General features: G+C 45.1%; 1 pseudogene; it reads left to right on the top strand.

The window, feature by feature from the left end:
- The first annotated feature begins 1,704 nt into the window (after positions 1-1,704).
- Positions 1,705-2,738, top strand: LOC126068838 (melanoma-associated antigen B2-like; annotated as a pseudogene).
- The last annotated feature ends 16,040 nt before the right edge of the window (positions 2,739-18,778 follow it).

Genomic DNA, 18,778 nt, shown 5'->3' with positions numbered 1-18,778 from the left:
CCAACCTTACTGTCAGCTCTGGGAGCCCCCGGGCGCGAGTAGCCAGGTGTGCAGCACCCCGACTTCCCTCTAGGGAGGTGAGGGCCTTGGACTGAGCCAGAAATCCCACCCGTGGATTCAGGTGGACTCCCGTTACTAGGGGGAGAAATCCCAGATCCTTCCTGGAAGCAAGTTCAGAAGCCTGAGTGAGGAATGAAGGGTCGCCAATTGAGAACTCGGGGGTCAGGTGAACCCCGCTGCCCTGGCCAGCCCTAGGATTCCCAAAACAGCCTGCAAAAGATATGGGTCACTCTGACTTCCAACTGTGAGGTCTCAGGAAGGTGTGATTTTTGAGGGATGTGGCCTCATGACAGCAGAGAGTGGGGTCCCAGGAATGGTGCAGAGTAAAGGGAAGACATGACTGAGGTACTGGGACCACTCAACCCAAAATGGGGAGGATTACAGTGGGCTCTGCTAAGGCCATTAGCCCTGGAAGCCAAATCTGGCAAGTTCCAGGGACTCTAGAATCCTGCCTGGAGTGTCTGAGGGAGATATGCAACTTTGTTTAAGCCCCAATTCAGGAGATAGAGGGACCCCAGAAACTGGTGGGAGTCAAGGTAAAAATCCTTTAGAAGACACTAGGGAATTAACCCCGCTTCTCTCCTCCCCTTGTAGCGCAGTGGTTAAGTGCTACGGCTGCTAACCAAAGGGTTGGCAGTTCACGTCCGCCAGGCGCTCCTTGGAAACTCTATGGGGCAGTTCTACTCTGTCCTATAGAGTCTCTATGAATTGAATCGACTCGACGGCACTGGGTCTTTTCTCCCGTCCTCCAAGAAGAGAGTAGGATGCAGCAAAACCTCCCACTGCTGTTGGCCCAGGGGAGCCACGGTCAGAGGTGTCGGGCTGAGGTGGCCCCTGGTTTGTTCCTAGGGACACATGGTCTCAGGGACATGAAGTCCTTGGACTAATGGAGCCGCTTATTCAGCAGAGGCAGGAGACTTGGTCCCTAGTAGGAGTCAAGGTGAGGATACATAGTTATGGTGAGGAGACTCCTCCCACAAATGAGGGGGAAACATAGAGCCCCAGCCTTGCTTTTGGACCTGGAGGACCTGGGTATGGTGACGTAGTGAGTTGCACTCACTAACTCCCAGGGCATCCCATGGAGGTGAGGGACCTGGTGAAAGGGGGCAGCCATGGTGAGAACCTGGTGGAGGACTGAGGCCTCCAAGGAGCCACAGACAGAACGGGCTCCACTGCGCTTTCATCAGTGAGACAACCTGCCAGGAGTGGTGGCTGAGCTGCTCCTTTAGTTCCTGCTTGTAAATCCCAGAGGGATGGGAGATGTCATGGTAGAGTAGCATAGGGGATGTGCCCTGGCCCTGCCAGCAGGTGAAATGATGGCCCTAAGAGTGAACCCCAAATAACCCAGTATAGAGTCCTTAGTGCCAGGCCCTGCTGTCACTCCCGTAAGCCCCAAGTATGGCTGGCAATCTACAACCCAATCCTTCCTCTAATTTCCTCTACAGGGTCCTGAGCAGGACACTAGGGGCCTTGTGGGGTCCTGGAACAGTGCCCTCCAAGTATCCTGCAAAGGCGTGATTTGTTAAAGCCAAGGAGGCATCTCTCTGCTGCAGGGGTTCCCAAGCTCTCGGCCTCCGTCCTCCAGTGGGCCCACATCACCTGCCCTCCTTACACTCCTCCCTGCTAACCTTGACCAGAGTCGTCATGCCTCGTGGTAACAAGAGTAAGCTCCGTGCCCGTGAGAAACGTCGCCAGACCCAAGGCGACGCCCACAGTGTCGACGGTGCTCAGGCAATTGCAGCAGAGCAGGAAGGGTCCCCGTCCTCTTCCTCTCCTCCTTTTGGGGGGTCTCCCCCGAGCTCCCCTGCTGCTGGCATTCCCCAGGGGCCTCAGAGCATCCCGCCCATCACCACTGGTGCTGCTGGTGCTTTGGACACAAGAGCTGCTGGAGGGGCCGAGGGCCAAGATGAGGGAGGTCCAAGTTCCTCTGCGGCCCCAGCCCCCACTGAGAGGTCTCAAAGAGACCCCGTAACCCAGAGGGTGAGCATGTTGTTGCAGTTCCTGCTGTACAAGTATAAAATGAAAGAGCCCATTACGAAGGCAGAAATGATGAAGATCATCAACAAAAGGCACAAGGAGCACTTCCCTGACATCCTGAGGAGAGCCTCTGTGCACCTGGAGGTGGTCTTTGGGCTTGAGCTGAAGGAAGTCGACTCCAAAGGTGAATCCTATGCCCTTGTCAGCCAGTTGGAGATCAGCAAGGAAGAGAATTTTATTGGTAGCAGGGGGTTTCCCAAGAATGGGCTCCTGATGCCTCTCCTGGGCATGATCTACAGGAATGGCGACCGGGCCACCGAGGAGGAGATGTGGGCATTCCTGAATGTGCTGGGGATCTACGATGGGAAGTGGCACTTCATGTTTGGGGAGCCCAGGAAGCTCATCACCAAAGATTTGGTGCAGGAAGAGTACCTGGAGTACCGGCAGGTGCCCAACAGTGATCCTCCATGCTACGAATTCCTGTGGGGTCCCAGAGCCCACACTGAAGGCAACAAGAAAAAAGTCCTGGAGTTTTTGGCCAAGATCAGTGCTACAGACCCCGGTGCCTTCCAAGCCGTGTATGAAGAAATTTGGAGATTGAAGAAAAGAGGGCCGCAGACAGAGAATGCGCCAGGGCCAGTCCTAATGCCAGGGCAAGGGCCCCTTTCAGGGTGAAGTCCAGCATGTCCTCCCACCTCTAATGAAGTCTGATGGAGATTCTTCACTTTGTTGTTGAAAATGGCTGTTAACCTTCTAATTAGTGGAGGCAAGGGGGGCTGGAGGGAGCACATGTATGTCTTCTTTTGTTCCTGTTATACTGGAGTGACTTATATATTTAGCTAGTTTTTTTGCATTTTTCAAATGTTCTTTTTAATTGAAGGTTTATTAAGATTCAGAATCTAAATTCATCCTCATGCATTTATTGCTGTTTTGTTGCTTGATTTAGGAGTGAGAGTTTTGTATTGTTTAAAACAAATTGAAAATCCTTGAATCTTTTTTCGTGATCTAGAGCCAGTTAACATGGCATCAGAATAGGGATAACCTAGGCATCAGAATAGTCTGCAAAGAACAGTTGGGTTTACAAGGTAGAGGTAGAAATATGTAAAAGTTGGCCCACTCCAGATTTCCCTTATTCCTTTTGGTAAAAGTAAAATATACATGTGCCTGGATTCGTTTAGCTTTTTCAAAGATATGGGAGAAAATAAATCGTGATGATTTCCACCTCTTGTTCACTGGTTCTTTTCTTCCCCAAAGAATAACTGAGCATCTGCTCTTTGGAAACCCTGGTGGCGTAGTGGTTAAGTGCTACACCTGCTAACCAAAGGGTTGGCACTTCGAATCCGCCAGGTGCTCCAAGGAAACTCTATTGGGCAGTTTTACTCTGTCCTATAGGGTCCCTGTGAATCGAAATTGACTTGACAGCCTGGGTTTGGTTTTTCGGTTTGGCTCTTTGAAAGGCTTCACACTAGTACTGGGGACCTTTACACAAAGACATCGCAGGCGCTGTGCATAGATTTTAAATTCTAAGAGCAGCTATGAAATGAAGAGGTAGAGACACTCTCCAAGACCTAAGGACTAGTACAAAAGGAGTGTGCACTTCAGGGATCCTTCTGGTATAAATGCCCTGAGGGAGGTCAGTTTTGGGCCTTGGGACACTTTGATCTCTCATGGTGGGGGTGGGGGATAGTGGTGGGGAGTATATTTTCACAGTAGGCTGCATGGGGTGGACAAGGGTAGGCGGTGGGTAAAGTGGGTTGGGTGAGGTAGGGGGAGTCCAGATGAGGGTGTGGTGGGGGGTGAGCAGGGCCAGACACTCCCATGATGCCCCAGCATGAAGAGGCAGAGCCTGGAATGGAAACCAGCTCTTCCCAGTTACTCTGGGTTTGTGGACAAAGCAGAGAGGAATTCCCTCCTGGGTCAGGGCTGGAAGATGCCCTGTGTTCTTGTCCCCGTGCACTTGAACACATGCACTGACTGGGTATGGGTCGCACAGTGGGTCCACGGAGTTCCTGACAAATAGGGAGCTACTCCTTCCTGTCAGGAAGCCACTGTTAGAAGCCTCTTGTGCTGAGCTGGGGGAGCCAGAGCCCATGCCATTGAAAGCACTTTAGAATTAGGTTACCTTGAGTGTCATTTGGCAAACCCCAGGTATAGACTAGACTCTTGGCAGTGGTGATGTGAATAAAAATTGGGGTGACTTAGCTGGAAGTGCAGCTGGAAGGGTGAGTTGGTCCTTAACAATAATTCTAGGAGTTTTGTGTTGCATTAAACTGAGGCAGCCTGCTCCAAAGGCACTTTAAATATCCTACTGCCTAATATGGATTGAATTCCCCCCTCCCCAAATAGTTGTTGTAATTCCTAACCCTATTCCTGTGGATATAATCCCATCTGGGCATTGGATTTCTTTGTTATGTTAATGTTACAGCCTTAGTATAGGGCATGTCTTAAGTCAACCCACCAGTGACTCCACTGCAAAGAGGTGTGGCCCTCTTCCTCCATAGAGATTAAAAAAAAAAAAAAAAGATTACAGCCTTGGAAATCCTATGGGGCATTTCTGCTTCATCCTATAGGGAGGGAATCAAATTAATGCCAGTGCGTTTAGTGTTTTTGTGGGGCTTTTATTTTATTTTTTGGCGGGGTTTTATTAACTCAATCTCTACGGAGATATAAAAGAGCAGATTGAGTAAGCAGTGAACCAAGGAAGCACAGATAGGGGAAGATTCGTACCACGCCACCTGAGATCTCCAAGGAACCAAGAACAGAAGCTGAACAAAGACAAGAACCTTCCCTCAGAGCCAACAGAGAGAAAAAACCTTCCCCTAGAGCAGGTGCCCTCGAATCAGATTTCTAGCCTCCTAAACTGTGAGAAAATAAATAAAACCTGTTGCCATACAGTCGATTCTGACTCATAGCCACCCTATAGGACAGAGTAGAACTGGCCCATATAGTTTCCAAAGAGTGCGTGGTGGGTTTGAACCGCCGACCTTTTTGATTAGAAGCTGAGGTCTTAATCAGTGCGCCACCAGGCTCCTTAAGCCACCCAGTTGGTGGTAGTTTTTTATGGCAGCCTCAAGGAACAAATACAGCCTCTGTTCCCATATATAAAAAACCCTCCCCTCCACAACCTCTCTGATGCTTTTGGGACATAAGAAACTTTTACCAACATCACCGGGGCAGCTTGCCAAAAATGTGGATTCCAGGATCCAATTCCCCACAGGATTCTGGTTCCTTAAATCTGGGCAGGGCCCTGAAATCTGCATTTTAAGATCAAAACCCCATCATTTAAGCAACTGAGAAACTCTGGAAATGATGACCCAGGCTTAGCATCCTGGGTTCTTCCCAGCTGAGCGACCTTGGTTTTAATCTTTCGGAGACTTTGACTCCTAGGTAAAATGAGAATTGTAGGAATTTCACCTCCTAGCCTTAAGCAGAGGGTTCAGTGTAATGAGCCAGATACTCATCTAATACAGGGCTTGGTGAGGGCTTCAGAAAATGGTGCAGATCTTATTATTATTGTCTTGCACGTCAAGCTACCGATTAGGAGGTGACATTCTGCCCCCACAAGTGAGTTCTCAGAGCTAGGGGACGGGATTCGAACCCGCACAGCGACTAGCCCCCCGCCTCGCTCCGCCCCCACGTCAAGGAGTCAAGCCATTCCCAGGCCGGCAGAGTAGTTCGAAACAGAGTGTCAATTTGCATATTAGGATAGCCCCGCCCCCCGCACGCCAGAAAATAAATTTGTGTGTTAAAGCCACCCACCAGTGCCATTTCTCTTAGAGCAGCACTAGGTAAGTTAGACACTACGTAATGGGTGACAAAAAGGTTTGCCCTGCACTACTAACCTCAAGGTTGGAAGTGCGAACCCACCCAGCGGCACCTGGGAAGAAAGGCCAGGCAATATGTCTCTGTAAAGACTCCCACCAAGAGAACCCTATGGGTGCAGTTCTACTCTCCAACACATGGAGTCGCACTGAGCCAAAATCAACTCAACAGCAAGAACTGAATATAAAATATAATTTAGTTTTTCTTTCTAAGGAATTATTTTTTCTGATTTCTGTTTTTTTTTTTTTTTCTAGAACACTGTATATTCTCCAACTTCTCCTGGAGAAATCAAAACAAAACATTCTCAGAGAGGAGGGTGGTACTGTGTGGTGTCAGAATAAAGTAATAGCTGATATTATTTAAAGACCCAGTATTTGCCAGGGACTTTGCCAGGTGCTTCACATGCATTTCACAGAATGCACCGGCCCTAGGAGACAGGGCTTATCAAACCCCCTTCACAGACGAAGAACGTGGAACTCAGAGTTTGGTAATGTGGGCGAGTCCACACCTCTAGTACACGACCAGGCTGGACTAGACCGCTGGTTCGGATTTGTCTGGAGCCCACACTGTTCCGCTCCTCCAAGACAAAGACTGACTTGGTGTCTCTAAATTCACTTTTCTTCTCACTGCTCCAAAATGTATCTCAGGCAAGAAAAACAATCACTTTGTGCCCAAAGCACTGGGTTGGACTACACAGCTGGAGCTGTAAGAGTAAATGAGAGGTAACGATAAGGAGAAAGCCCCGGTGGAGCAGTGGTTAAGCACTCAGCCGCTAACTAAAAGGCTGGCAGTTCAAACCCATCCAGCGGCTCCACAGGACAAGTACCTGGTGATCTGCCCTCATACAGATTACAGCCCGTGGGGCAGTTCTGCTCTGTCACAGGGGTCACTGTGAGTAGAAACCGACTGGACAGCCCCTAACAAGAACAACAGTAACAAGGAAAAGAAAGATAATATCTGGCGACATCTATACATGCAACGCCAGATGACCTGAGAAGATGAGGGGCTCACAAAATAATCCTGGGGAGCCCCTGCCTGGAGAAAATATATCTATTAGAACACAAATCACATGACACCCTACGTGTGGCCGATGAAAAGAAGGGATAGGTGAGATTTTTTTTTCGCTGACAGCATAGACCACCTGTCCGGGGCCTCCTGCCTTGTGCGGCAGCTTCCTCATCTCACATGACTCCTGGGACAGGCACCCATTCTTTGATTAAAAACTGCTCAGGTTTTTAATCCAAGATTCAGGAGCCAAAATAGAGACCCCCGTGTAGGAAGACTGGGGAAACCAACACACTAGAGTTTAGGAGTCACCCAGAGACTGACTGGCACCTGCTCCAACTTAGTCATCTAGTGTTGCTATAACAGAAATACCACAAGTGGATGGCTTCAACAAAGAGAAATTCATTTCTTCACAGTAAAGTAGGCTAAAAGTCCATATTCAGGGTGTCAGGCCAGGGGAAGGCTTTCCTTCTCTGTCACCCTTCTCATCAACCTTCCTCAGGACTAGGAGCTTCTCCGTGCAGGAACCCCAGGTCCAAAGGACACGCTCTGCTCCCAGCACTGCTTTCTTGGTGCTATGAGGTCTCCCATCTCTGTTTGCTTCCCCTTCCATTTTATCCCTTGAGAAGTAAAAGGTGGCGTAGGCCACAACGCAGGGAAACTCCCTCTACATTGGATCAGGGCTGTTACCTGGGTAAGGGTGTTACAATCCCACCCTAATCCTCCTTAACATAAAATCACAATCACAAAATGGAGGGCAACCACACAATAATGGGAATCATGGCCCAGTCAAATTGATACACAGAATTTGGGGGGGACATAATTCAATTCATATCATGTGCTCTGACCTAGAAAGCCCCAGGCAGGACAGTCAGGCTGAGCATCCATTCACTTATCCTTGAGAGTTCTCAGGGACTTGAGAGCCTTGCCTTAGAAGGACGCCTCAAGTCCATAGATGCGGGAGTCTCAGTCTCTGATAGACATCAAGCTGAGGGTCCTGACTGAGGATGATGGAAGGACCCAGCCAGAACAGTGGGGTCCCATAGAGTTCCACCCTGGCTATCAGTCCTTGCAGCTCCAGAACAGCCCTGTCTGGATGTAGCTCAGGGGACCCAAGTCAGCGGGCAGCTTGATCTGAGGGGAGCAGCCTCAGGTCAACAGAGCATGGAGTCCCATGACAAGTCAAGTGTCAGGGTGAGGACCCTGAATAAGGAATGAGGGAACACTTTACATTGGGCTGCTAATCCAAAGGGTGGATGTTCCAGTCCAAGCAGAGGCACCTCAGAAGAAAGGCCTGGCAATCCAGTTCTGAAAAATCAGTCATTGGAAAGCCCATGGAGCACAGTTGTTCTTGGCACACATGGGGTTGCCATGAGTTGGCATCAACACAACAGTAACTGGTGAGGTTGTGAACTGCCTTAGTTTCTGTTAAGGGCCACATCCCCCTCTTATACCCTTCACTTCATCTCTCCTTTGAGTTTCAGAGGAAGAGAGGTCCAGGAACCCTTCTGGCTCCTGAAAATTCTTGGTCCTTTGAAGTCTTCTTTCCTTTCAGAAGTTTATCTTGCTTTGTTCATCAGCAACTTTCCCTTTGCAGTGAATATGTGAAAATATCATGAGAGGTATAAGCAGTAATAGACATGGAAACTATCCTTATAGAACAAAGAACATAATGATAAGTAAAATTTATTGGGTGTTTTCTAGATACCATCTACCATGTTAATCTTTTAGCATACGTTAGTTCATACACCAGCCCTATTATTGACCCCATTTTACAGATGCAGAAATGGAGGTCGAGAGAACGTTATTTGCTTCAAGTCACAGTAAGTGATGAAAATCAGATCTTTCTTCAGTGCTTGTGCTCTGAACCATTATACTTAAAAAAAGATATAAAGAAACCTAGGAATTTATTCTTATCTCTGAAGGTAACTTCTACATCAGTGAAGAGAATGCAAGACTTCTTTCTTGATCTTTAAGGGCCTGTCTAGCTACCTTTGACTATGATCCAAAATAAAAAGTCTTTAACCTGAGTCCAGTTCCTTGGCACTTACACATTTCTTCATATCTTGTCCATTATTATCTGTCCTCCTCTATCAGGAAACTAAATTTTTATTTTTTCATTTTTTTATTGTACGTCAGATGAAGGTTTACAGAGCATACTAGCTTCCCATTAAAACATTACTACACGTATTATTTTGTGACATTGGTTGACTACCCCAGGACATGTCAACCCTTGACTTCTTGAACTTGAGTTCCTTGTTACCAGCTTTCCTGTCCTCTCCTGCCTTCTCATCCTCACCCCTGGGCTGGTGTGCCCATTTAGACTCATTTTTTTATGGGCATACCTAATCTTTGCCTGAAGGGTCAACCTTAGGAGTGACATGAGTACTGAGGTATAATGGTGTCCGGAAACATTCTCTCATGATTTTCCACTCTTTTATCAGACAGTAAGTCTGGTCTTCTTTTTTTTTTTTTTCTTATGAGCTAGAATGTTGTTCTACATCTTTGTCCATCTGTGTCCAAAATCCTCTACTGTGATTCCTGTCAGAGCAGTCAGGGGTGGTAGACGGCTCCATCTAGTTGTACTGGACTCAGTCTGGTGGAGGCTGTGGTAGTTATTAGTTCTTTGGACTAATCTTTCCCTTGTCTCTTTGGTTTCCTTCATTCTCCTTTACTCCTGGTAGGGTGGGATCAATGGAGTATCTTAGATGGTTGCTCACAGGCATTTAAGGCCCGAGATGCTATTCACCAAAGTATAACGTAGAACATTTCTTTATAAACTCTCTTATCCCAGTTAAGCTGGAGGCTCCCAGAGACCGTGGTCCCCTCAGCCCTCAGCCCTCAGCCCAGTAATCTGGTCCCTCAGAGAGTTTGGTCCCCTCAGCCCTCAGTCCAGTAATCTGGTCCCTCAGAGAGTTTGGTCCCTTCAGCCCTCAGCCCAGTAATCTGGTCCCTCAGAGAGTTTAGATGTGTCTATGGAGCTTCCACGACCTTTCTTTGAATAAGTTGTGCTGGCTTCCCCAGTACTGTCTACTGTCTTACCCCTCACCAAAGTTACCACTAGGATACCAAAACTCCTAAACGTAGTTGTTCGGCAAGAGGATATTCTTTCCATTGAAATAGTTTTTTACTATTTGAATTTCTGTACAATGTGCATGTATTACATTTTCAACAAAATTTTAAACCTAATTCGAACGTAATATCCTTTGAAATTCAACACAATTCTAAAAGATAATATTAAAATAATGATGTTTTTAGAATAATTATCCTTTGAAAAATGAACACTGGGAAAAGGTATTGCATCTAAGGCTATCTCTACATGATGTCAACACAACGAGCGGTTTATTCATTGGGTGAAGATTTTGGGGGTTCGAGTCAATGCAGAGGTGCCTCAGAAGAAAGGCCTGGTGATTCATTTCCAGAAAATTCAGTCACTGAAAAGCCTCTGGAGCACAGTTCTACCCTGACACACATGCGGCTGCCATGAGTAGTCATCAACTTGACAGAAAGAGGTTTGGTTTGGTTTTGGATAGACCTCAGGGTCACACTGAGATGATCTAGAATTTGTGGAGAATCAGCAGGAAGGCTTACTCAAAAATGACCTCTTCTGGTGCCTGTTATGTTGAATGTATTTTAAAATGCTTTCCAGGCTTGGAGTCTTCTCAAATCACATAAACGTGAAGGAGATGTTTGCATCTCTGGTGGAATGTGGCCTAGGATAGACGTGTTAGGGAGCACCCAAAAGAATAGACAGAAGCTGAAAGGAAACTAGCAAGATGACCAGGCTATAAGTCTTCAGTTAATAAGGGAGGTTGTTGTGAACTCGGAGTCCCTGGGTGGTACAAATGGTTAACACGTTACATTGGGCTGCTACATTGGGCGGCTAATCAAAAGTGTGGAAGTTCTAGTCCAACCAGAGGTACCTCGGAAGAAAGGCCTGGCAATCCACATCTGAAAAATCAACCATTCTAAGCCCTATGGAGCAGAGTTGTTCTCTGGCACACATGGGGTCGCCATGGGTTGGAAGCAACTGAACAGGAACTGGTAAGGTTGTGAACTACCTTCATTTCTCTTGGCAGCCACATCTCCCAGTCATACCCATCACTTCATCCCTGCTTTTGGTTTCAGAGGAAGATACATCCCGCAACCCTTCTGGCTCCGGGAAATTCTTGGTCCTATTAACTCGTCTTCCCTTTAAGATGTTTATGTCGCTTTCTTCATCAGCAACCTTCCCTTTGCAGTAAATATGCACGAATGTCATGAGATCTATCTGGCGCATTTTTTTCACCTGTGTGTAAATGGCCATGCTGATTACCCTCCTTATTGTCCAAGCCTTGGCAGGTCCCTTCCTCTACTGTCCCTGGGCTTGGCCATAGTGCTTGCTTTGCTCAGTGGGATAACAGCAAACCTGACACAAGTAGGACTTGGAGATACCCTGTGACCACTGCCATGAGGACAAATGCAAGATAGCCGGGTGGATGGTGACAGGTAAATAGCTTAGAGTTTTGGCATGGTTTGTAATATAAGATAAATCTTTGCTTACCTATTCACTCTTCTAGCTACTGCTTTTATTATTTTCTTCTGTTTATTGCCAAATCTTTTTTTTCCCCAGCAAATATTAACTCATCTAACACGTAATTATATAAGCTAACTGTGTGATAGGGACTGTGCTAACTAATAATGCATACAGTAGTGAGAACAGACATGGAAACTATCTTTGTGGAACAAAGAAAATGATGATAGATGAAATTTACTGAGTGTTTTCTGTGTACCATCTCCCATGTTAGTCTTTTAGCGTATGTTAGTCCATACACCAACTCTATTATAGACCCCATTTTACAGATGCAAAAACGGAGGTTCAGTGAACGTTAAGATATTTGCTTTATCTCACAGTAAGTGATAGAATTCATACCTTTCTCTAGCACTTGGAATCCGGACCATTATACTTTAAGAACAAATATAAAGAAACCTAGCAATTGAGTCTTAGTTGTGACAGTAACTTCCGCATCAGTGAAGAGAATGCAGATCTCCTCTCTTTATCTTTAAGGGTCTGTCTAGCTACCCTTTTACTACGATCCGAACTAAAAAGTCTTTAACCCGAGTCCAGTTCCTCGCCACTTGTACTTTGCTTCGTATCTTGTCCATTAGTATCTGTCTTCCTCTATCAGGAAACTAAATTTTTTATTTTAATTTTTTTGTTGTACGTTAGCTAAAGGCGTACAGAGCAAACTAGTTTCTTGTTGAACAATACAGATATTGCTCTGTGACATTGGTTGCCAGCCCCACGACATGTCAACACAGTCCCCTTCTCCACCTTGGGTTCTCCGTTACCGTCTTCCCTGTCTCCTCTTTTGTTCTCGTCCTCGCCCCTGGGGTGGTGTGCTCATTTAGACTTCTTTTGCTCTATGAGCCTGCCTAATCTTTGGCTGAAGGGTAAACCTCAGTAGTGAAGTCAGCACTGAGGTATAATAGTGTCCGGAGCCATACTCTCAGAGTTTCTCCACTCTCTGTTACATATGATGTCTGGTTTTTTTGTTTTTTGTTTTGGTGAGTTAGAATTTTGTGCTTTCTTTTTTAAATTTTTTGCAACTCTGTCCAGGACTCTCTATTATTGCTCCCCGTAGGAGCAGTGAGTTTTGGTAGCTTGGTACCATCTGGTTGTACTGGACCGAGTCTGGTGGAGGCTGTGTAGTTATGGTCCATTAGTCCTTTGGACTAATCTGGGCCTTGTATCTTTGGTGTCTTCATTCTCCCTTGCTCCAGATGGGGTGGAAGCAGTGCAGTATCTTAGAAGGCCGCTCACCAGCTTTTAAGATCCAAGACGCTACTCACCAAAGTAGAATGTAGAACATTTTCTTTATAAACTATGCTATGCCACTTGAGCTCGATGTTCCCCAAGATCAAGGTGCCTGTAGCCCTCAGCCCAGTCATTTGGTCTATTAGGGAGTTTGGATGTGTCTGTGGAGCTTCCATTATGTTGCCTTGGAAAAGTTGTGCTGCCTTTCCCAGTATTGTGTACTGTCTCAACCTTCACCAAAGTGACCACTTAAAAAAAAAAAAAACTAAAACCAAACCCATTGCTGTTGAGTTAATTCCGACTCATAGTAACCCTATAGGACAGAGAAGAACTGCCCCGTAGAGTCTCCAAGAGCACTTGGTGGATTCCCACTGCAGACCTTTTGGTTCGCAGCCCTGGTAGCACTTCACCAAAGCACCACCAGGGTTTTCAAGTTACCACTAGGATGAAAAAACTGTTACCAGTTGTTATCTTTGGGGAATAGGACATTCTTTCCATATAAAAATTTTTTAATTTTTTAAATTTTGTGTCATGTACATGTGTTAATTTTTCAACAAAATTTTAGACCAAAGTTGAAAGTAATATCTTTTGAAATTCAACAAACTTTTAAGAGATAATATTCGAATCGACGATTCTGTTATAGCAACTGTCCTTTTGAAAATGAAAACTGAGAAAAGGTAATGGCATCTAAGGCTGTCCGTCTCTACGTGACGTCAAGCCAACCAGGAGTGAATACGTGGGGAGGAAAGTGTTGGTGGTTCCAGTCAATCCAGGGTAGCTAGAGAAGAAAGGCCTGGCGTTCTATTTCCCAAAAACTCACTCATTGAAAACCCTATGGAGCACAGTTCTACCCTGACACGCGTGGGATTGCCAAGAGCTGTAATCAACTTGACAGAAAGAGGTTTGGTTTGGTTTTGGATAGACCTCAGGGTCACACTGAGATGATCTAGAATTTGTGGAGAATCAGCAGGAAGGCTTACTGAAAAAATGACCTCTTCTGGTGCCTGTTATGTTGAATGTATTTTAAAAGGCTTTCCAGGCTTGGAGTCTCCTCAAATCACATAAACATGAAGGAGATGTTTGCGTCTCTGGTGGAATGTGGCCTAGGATAGACGTGTTAGGGAGCACCCAAAAGAATAGACAGAAGCTGAAAGGAAACTAGCAAGATGACCAGGACATGAGTCTTCAGTTAATAAGGGAGGTTGTTGTGAACTGGGAGTCCCTGGGTGGTACAAATGGTTAACACATTACATTGGGCTGCTAATCAAAAGTGTGGAAGTTCTAGTCCAACCAGAGGTACCTCGGAAGAAAGGCCTGGCAATCCACATCTGAAAAATCAACCATCGTAAGCCCTATGGAGCAGAGTTGGTCTCTGGCACACACGGGGTCGCCATGGGTTGGAAGCAACTGAACAGGAACTGGTAAGGTTGTGAACTGCCTTCATTTCTCTTGGCAGCCACATCTCCCAGTCATACCCATCACTTCATCCCTGCTTTTGGTTTCAGAGGAAGATACATCCCGCAACCCTTCTGGCTCCGGGAAATTCTTGGTCCTATTAACTCGTCTTCCCTTTAAGATGTTTATGTCGCTTTCTTCATCAGCAACCTTCCCTTTGCAGTAAATATGCACGAATGTCATGAGATCTATCTGGCGCATTTTTTTTCACCTGTGCGTAAATGGCCATGCTGATTACCCTCGTTATCGTCCAAGCCTTGGCAGGTCCCTTCCTCTGCTGTCTCTGGGCTTGGCCATAGTGCTTGCTTTGCTCAGTGGGATAATAGCAAACGTGACACAAGTAGGACTTGGAGATACCCTGTGACCACCGCCATGAGGACAAATGCAGGATAGCCTGGTGGATGGTGACAGGTAAATGGCTTAGAATTTTGGCATGGTTTCTTATATAAGAGAAATCTTTGCTTACCTATTCACTCTTCTAGCTACTGCTTTTATTATTTTCTTCTGTTTATTGCCAAATCTTTTTTTTTCCTACCAAATATTAACTCATCTAACACGTAATTACATAAGCAATACTGTGTGATAGGGACTGTGCTAACTAATAATGCATACAGTAGTGAGAACAGACATGGAAACTATCTTTGTGGAACAAAGAAAATGATGATAGATGAAATTTACTGAGTGTTTTCTGTGTACCATCTCCCATGTTAGTCTTTTAGCGTATGTTAGTCCATACACCAACTCTATTATAGACCCCATTTTACAGATGCAAAAATGGAGGTTCAGTGAACGTGAAGATATTTGCTTTATGTCACAGTAGGTGATAGAATTCATACCTTTCTCTGGCACTTGGAATCCGGACCATTATACTTTAAGAACAAATATAAAGAAACCTAGGAATTGAGTCTTAGTTGTGACGGTAACTTCCGCATCAGTGAAGAGAATGCAGATCTCCTCTCTTTACCTTTAAGGGTCTGTCTAGCTACCCTTTTACTACGATCCGAACTAAAAAGTCTTTAACCCGAGTCCAGTTCCTCGCCACTTGTACTTTGCTTCGTATCTTGTCCATTAGTATCTGTCTTCCTCTATCAGGAAACTAAATTTTTTATTTTATTTTTTTTGTTTGTACGTTAGCGAAAGGTTTACAGAGCAAACTAGTTTCTTCTTGAAACATACAGATATTGCTCTGTGACATTGGTTGCCACCCCCACGACATGTCAACACAGTCCCCTTCTCCACCTTGGGTTCCCCGTTACCGACTTTCCTGTCTTCTCTTTGGTTCTGGTCCTCGCCCCTGGGGTGGTGTGCTCATTTAGGCTTCTTTTGCTCTATGAGCCTGCCTAATCTTTGGCTGAAGGGTAAACCTCAGTAGTGGAGTCAGCACTGAGGTATAATAGTGTCCGGAGCCATACTCTCAGAGTTTCTCCACTCTCTGTTACATAGGAAGTTTGGTTTTATTTATTTATTTTTTTTGGTGAGTTAGAATTTTGTGCTTTTTTTTTTTTTTTTAATTTTTACAGCTCTGCCCAGGACTCTCTATTATTGCTCCCCATCCGAGCAGTGAGTTTTGGTAGCTTGGCACCATCTGGTTCTACTGGACTGAGTCTGGTGGAGGCTGTATAGTTACGGTCCATTAGTCCTTTGGACTAATCTGGGCCTTGTATCTTTGGTGTCTTCATTCTCCCTTGCTCCAGATGGGGGGTGGAAGCAGTGCAGTATCTTAGAAGGCCGCTCACATGCTTTTAAGATCCAAGACGCTACTCACCAAAGTAGAATGTAGAACATTTTCTTTATAAACTATGTTATGCCACTTGAGCTCGATGTTCCGCAAGATCAAGGTGCCTGTAGCCCTCAGCCCAGTAGTTAATTCCGACTCATAGTAACCCTATAGGACAGAGAAGAACTGCCCCGTAGAGTCTCCAAGAGCACTTGGTGGATTCCCACTGCAGACCTTTTGGTTCGCAGCCCTGGTAGCACTTCACCAAAGCACCACCAGGGTTTTCAAGTTACCACTAGGATGAAAAAACTGTTACCAGTTGTTATCTTTGGGGAATAGGACATTCTTTCCATATAAAAAAGTTTTAATTATTTAAATTTTGTGTCATGTACATGTGTTAATTTTTCAACAAAATTTTAGACCAAAGTTGAAAGTAATATCTTTTGCAATTCAACAGACTTTTAAGAGATAATATTCAAATCGATGATTCTGTTATAGTAACTGTCCTTTTGAAAATGAAAACTGAGAAAAGGTAATGGCATCTAAGGCTGTCCGTCTCTACGTGACATCAACCCAACCAGGAGTGAATACGTGGGGAAGAAAGTGTTGGTGGTTCCAGTCAATCCAGGGTAGCTAGAGAAGAAAGGCCTGGCGCTCTTGTTTCCCAAAAACTCACTCATTGAAAACTCTATGGAGCACAGTTCTACCCTGACACACACGGGTTTGCCAAGAGTTGTAATCAACTTGACAGAAAGAGGTTTGGTTTGGTTTTGGATAGACCTCAGGGTCACACTGAGATGATCTAGAATTTGTGGAGAATCAGCAGGAAGGCTTACTGAAAAATGACCTCTTCTGGTGCCTGTTATGTTGAATGTATTTTAAAAGGCTTTCCAGGCTTGGAGTCTCCTCAAATCACATAAACGTGAAGGAGATGTTTGCATCTCTGGTGGAATGTGGCCTAGCATAGATGTGTTAGGGAGCACCCAAAAGAATAGACAGAAGCTGAAAGGAAACTAGTAAGATGACCAAGACATCCAAAAAAAAAACCCACTGCCGTCGAGTCGATTCCGACTCATAGCGACCCTATAGGACAGAATAGAACTGCCCCAAAGAGTTTCCAAGGAGCACCTAGTGGATTCAAACTGCCGACCTTTTGGTTAGCAGCCGTAGCACTTAAGCATTACACCAGCAGGGTTTCCGACCAAGACATCAGTCTTCACTTAATTAGGGACGCTGTCTTGAACTGGAAGTCCCTGGGTGATGCAACTGGTTAACACTTTACATTGGGCTGCTAATCAAAAGGTTAGAGTTTCTATTCCAACCAGAGGCACCTCGGAAGAAAGGCTTGGCAATCCACTTCTGAAAAATCAGCTATTGGAAACCGTATGGAGCAGTGTTTCTCTGGCCCTTGTGGGGTCGCCATGCGTTGGAATCAACTCAACAGTAAGTGGTGAGGTTGTGAACTGCCTTAGTTTCTGTTAAGGCCCACATCCCCCCTTATACCCATCACTTCATCTCTCCTTTTGTTTCGGAGGAAGAGATGGCCAGGAACCCTTCTGGCTCCTGAAAATTCTTGGTCCTGTGAACTCATCCGTCGCTTCAGAAGTTTACGTTGCTTTCTTCATCAGCAACTTTCCCTTTGCAGTAACTATGCTCAAATATCATGAGATCTATCTGGTGCATTTTTTTTTCACCTGTGCATAAATGGCCACACTGACTACCCTCCCTGTTGTGCAAGCCTTGGGAAGTCCCTTCCCATACTGACTCTTTCCTTGACCATAGTGCTTGCTTTGCTCAATGGGATAATACCAAACATCACATGGGTAGAGACTTGAAAAGAGATGTGACATTCGGGTTTGCCCTCTGTTACTTGTCTTCTGTTACGTTGTGACCACCACCATGTGATCAAGCGCAGGCTACCCTCCTGGATGATGAGAGCCCAATGGCCTAGATATCTCCTTTGCCCCTGTCAACAGAAAGACAGCCAGCCAAGCAAGAGACATGTGAGTGAAGCCATGGCCCATCAGCTGGCCACAAACTCAGGAGTTAACCCAGACAACACTACATGGTGCAGAGATGTGCCATCCCAACTGAAACCACAGACTCGTGAACAAATTAGTGGCTGTTGTTTTGAGCCACTAAATTTTGGCATGGTTTCTTATATTACATAAATCTGTACGCGACTATATAACCTTTCTATCTACGGCTTTAATTATTTTCTTCCATTGATTATTGCCAAATTGTATATTTCCTATCAAATACTTATCGAACACATAATTATACAAGCATAGTATGTGATAGGGACTGTGCTAACCAATAATGTATAGAATAGGAAGCAATAAGGGACAGGAAACTATCTTTATGGAATGAAGAAAATGATCATAGCTAAAATTTATTCACCGTTTTCTGTGTACCATGGACCATGTTAATCTTTTAGCATACATTAGTTCATACACAAATTTTACTATTGACCTCATTTTACAGATGCAGAAATGGAGGTTCAGAGAATAAGATACTTGCTTTAAGTCACATTAATGGAATTCAGATCTTTCTCCAGCACTTGTGTTCTGAACCGTTATACTTTAAGAACAGAGATACAGAAACCTAGGAATTGAGTCTTAGCTAATTAGACAGTAACTTCTGAGTCAATGAAGAGAATGCAAATCTCCTTTCGTTATCTTTAAGGCCCTGTCTAGCTACCCTTTTACTATGATCCAAACTGAAAAGTTTTTAACCTGAGTCCAGTTCTTTTCCTCTTACACTTTGCTTACTATCTTGTTTATTAGTATCTATCCTCCTCTATGTGGAAAGTAAATTTTTTTATTGTAATTTAGATGAAAGTTTACAGAGCAAACAAGTTTCTTATTAAACAATTAGTACACATGTCGTTTTCTGACATTGGTTGCCAACCCCGTGATATGTTAACTCTTTCCCCTTCTTGACTT

This window comes from Elephas maximus, chromosome X (genome assembly GCF_024166365.1).
Source record: "Elephas maximus indicus isolate mEleMax1 chromosome X, mEleMax1 primary haplotype, whole genome shotgun sequence".
NCBI classification, from domain to species: domain Eukaryota; kingdom Metazoa; phylum Chordata; class Mammalia; order Proboscidea; family Elephantidae; genus Elephas; species Elephas maximus.
This window is presented reverse-complemented; position numbering and strand designations above follow the sequence as displayed.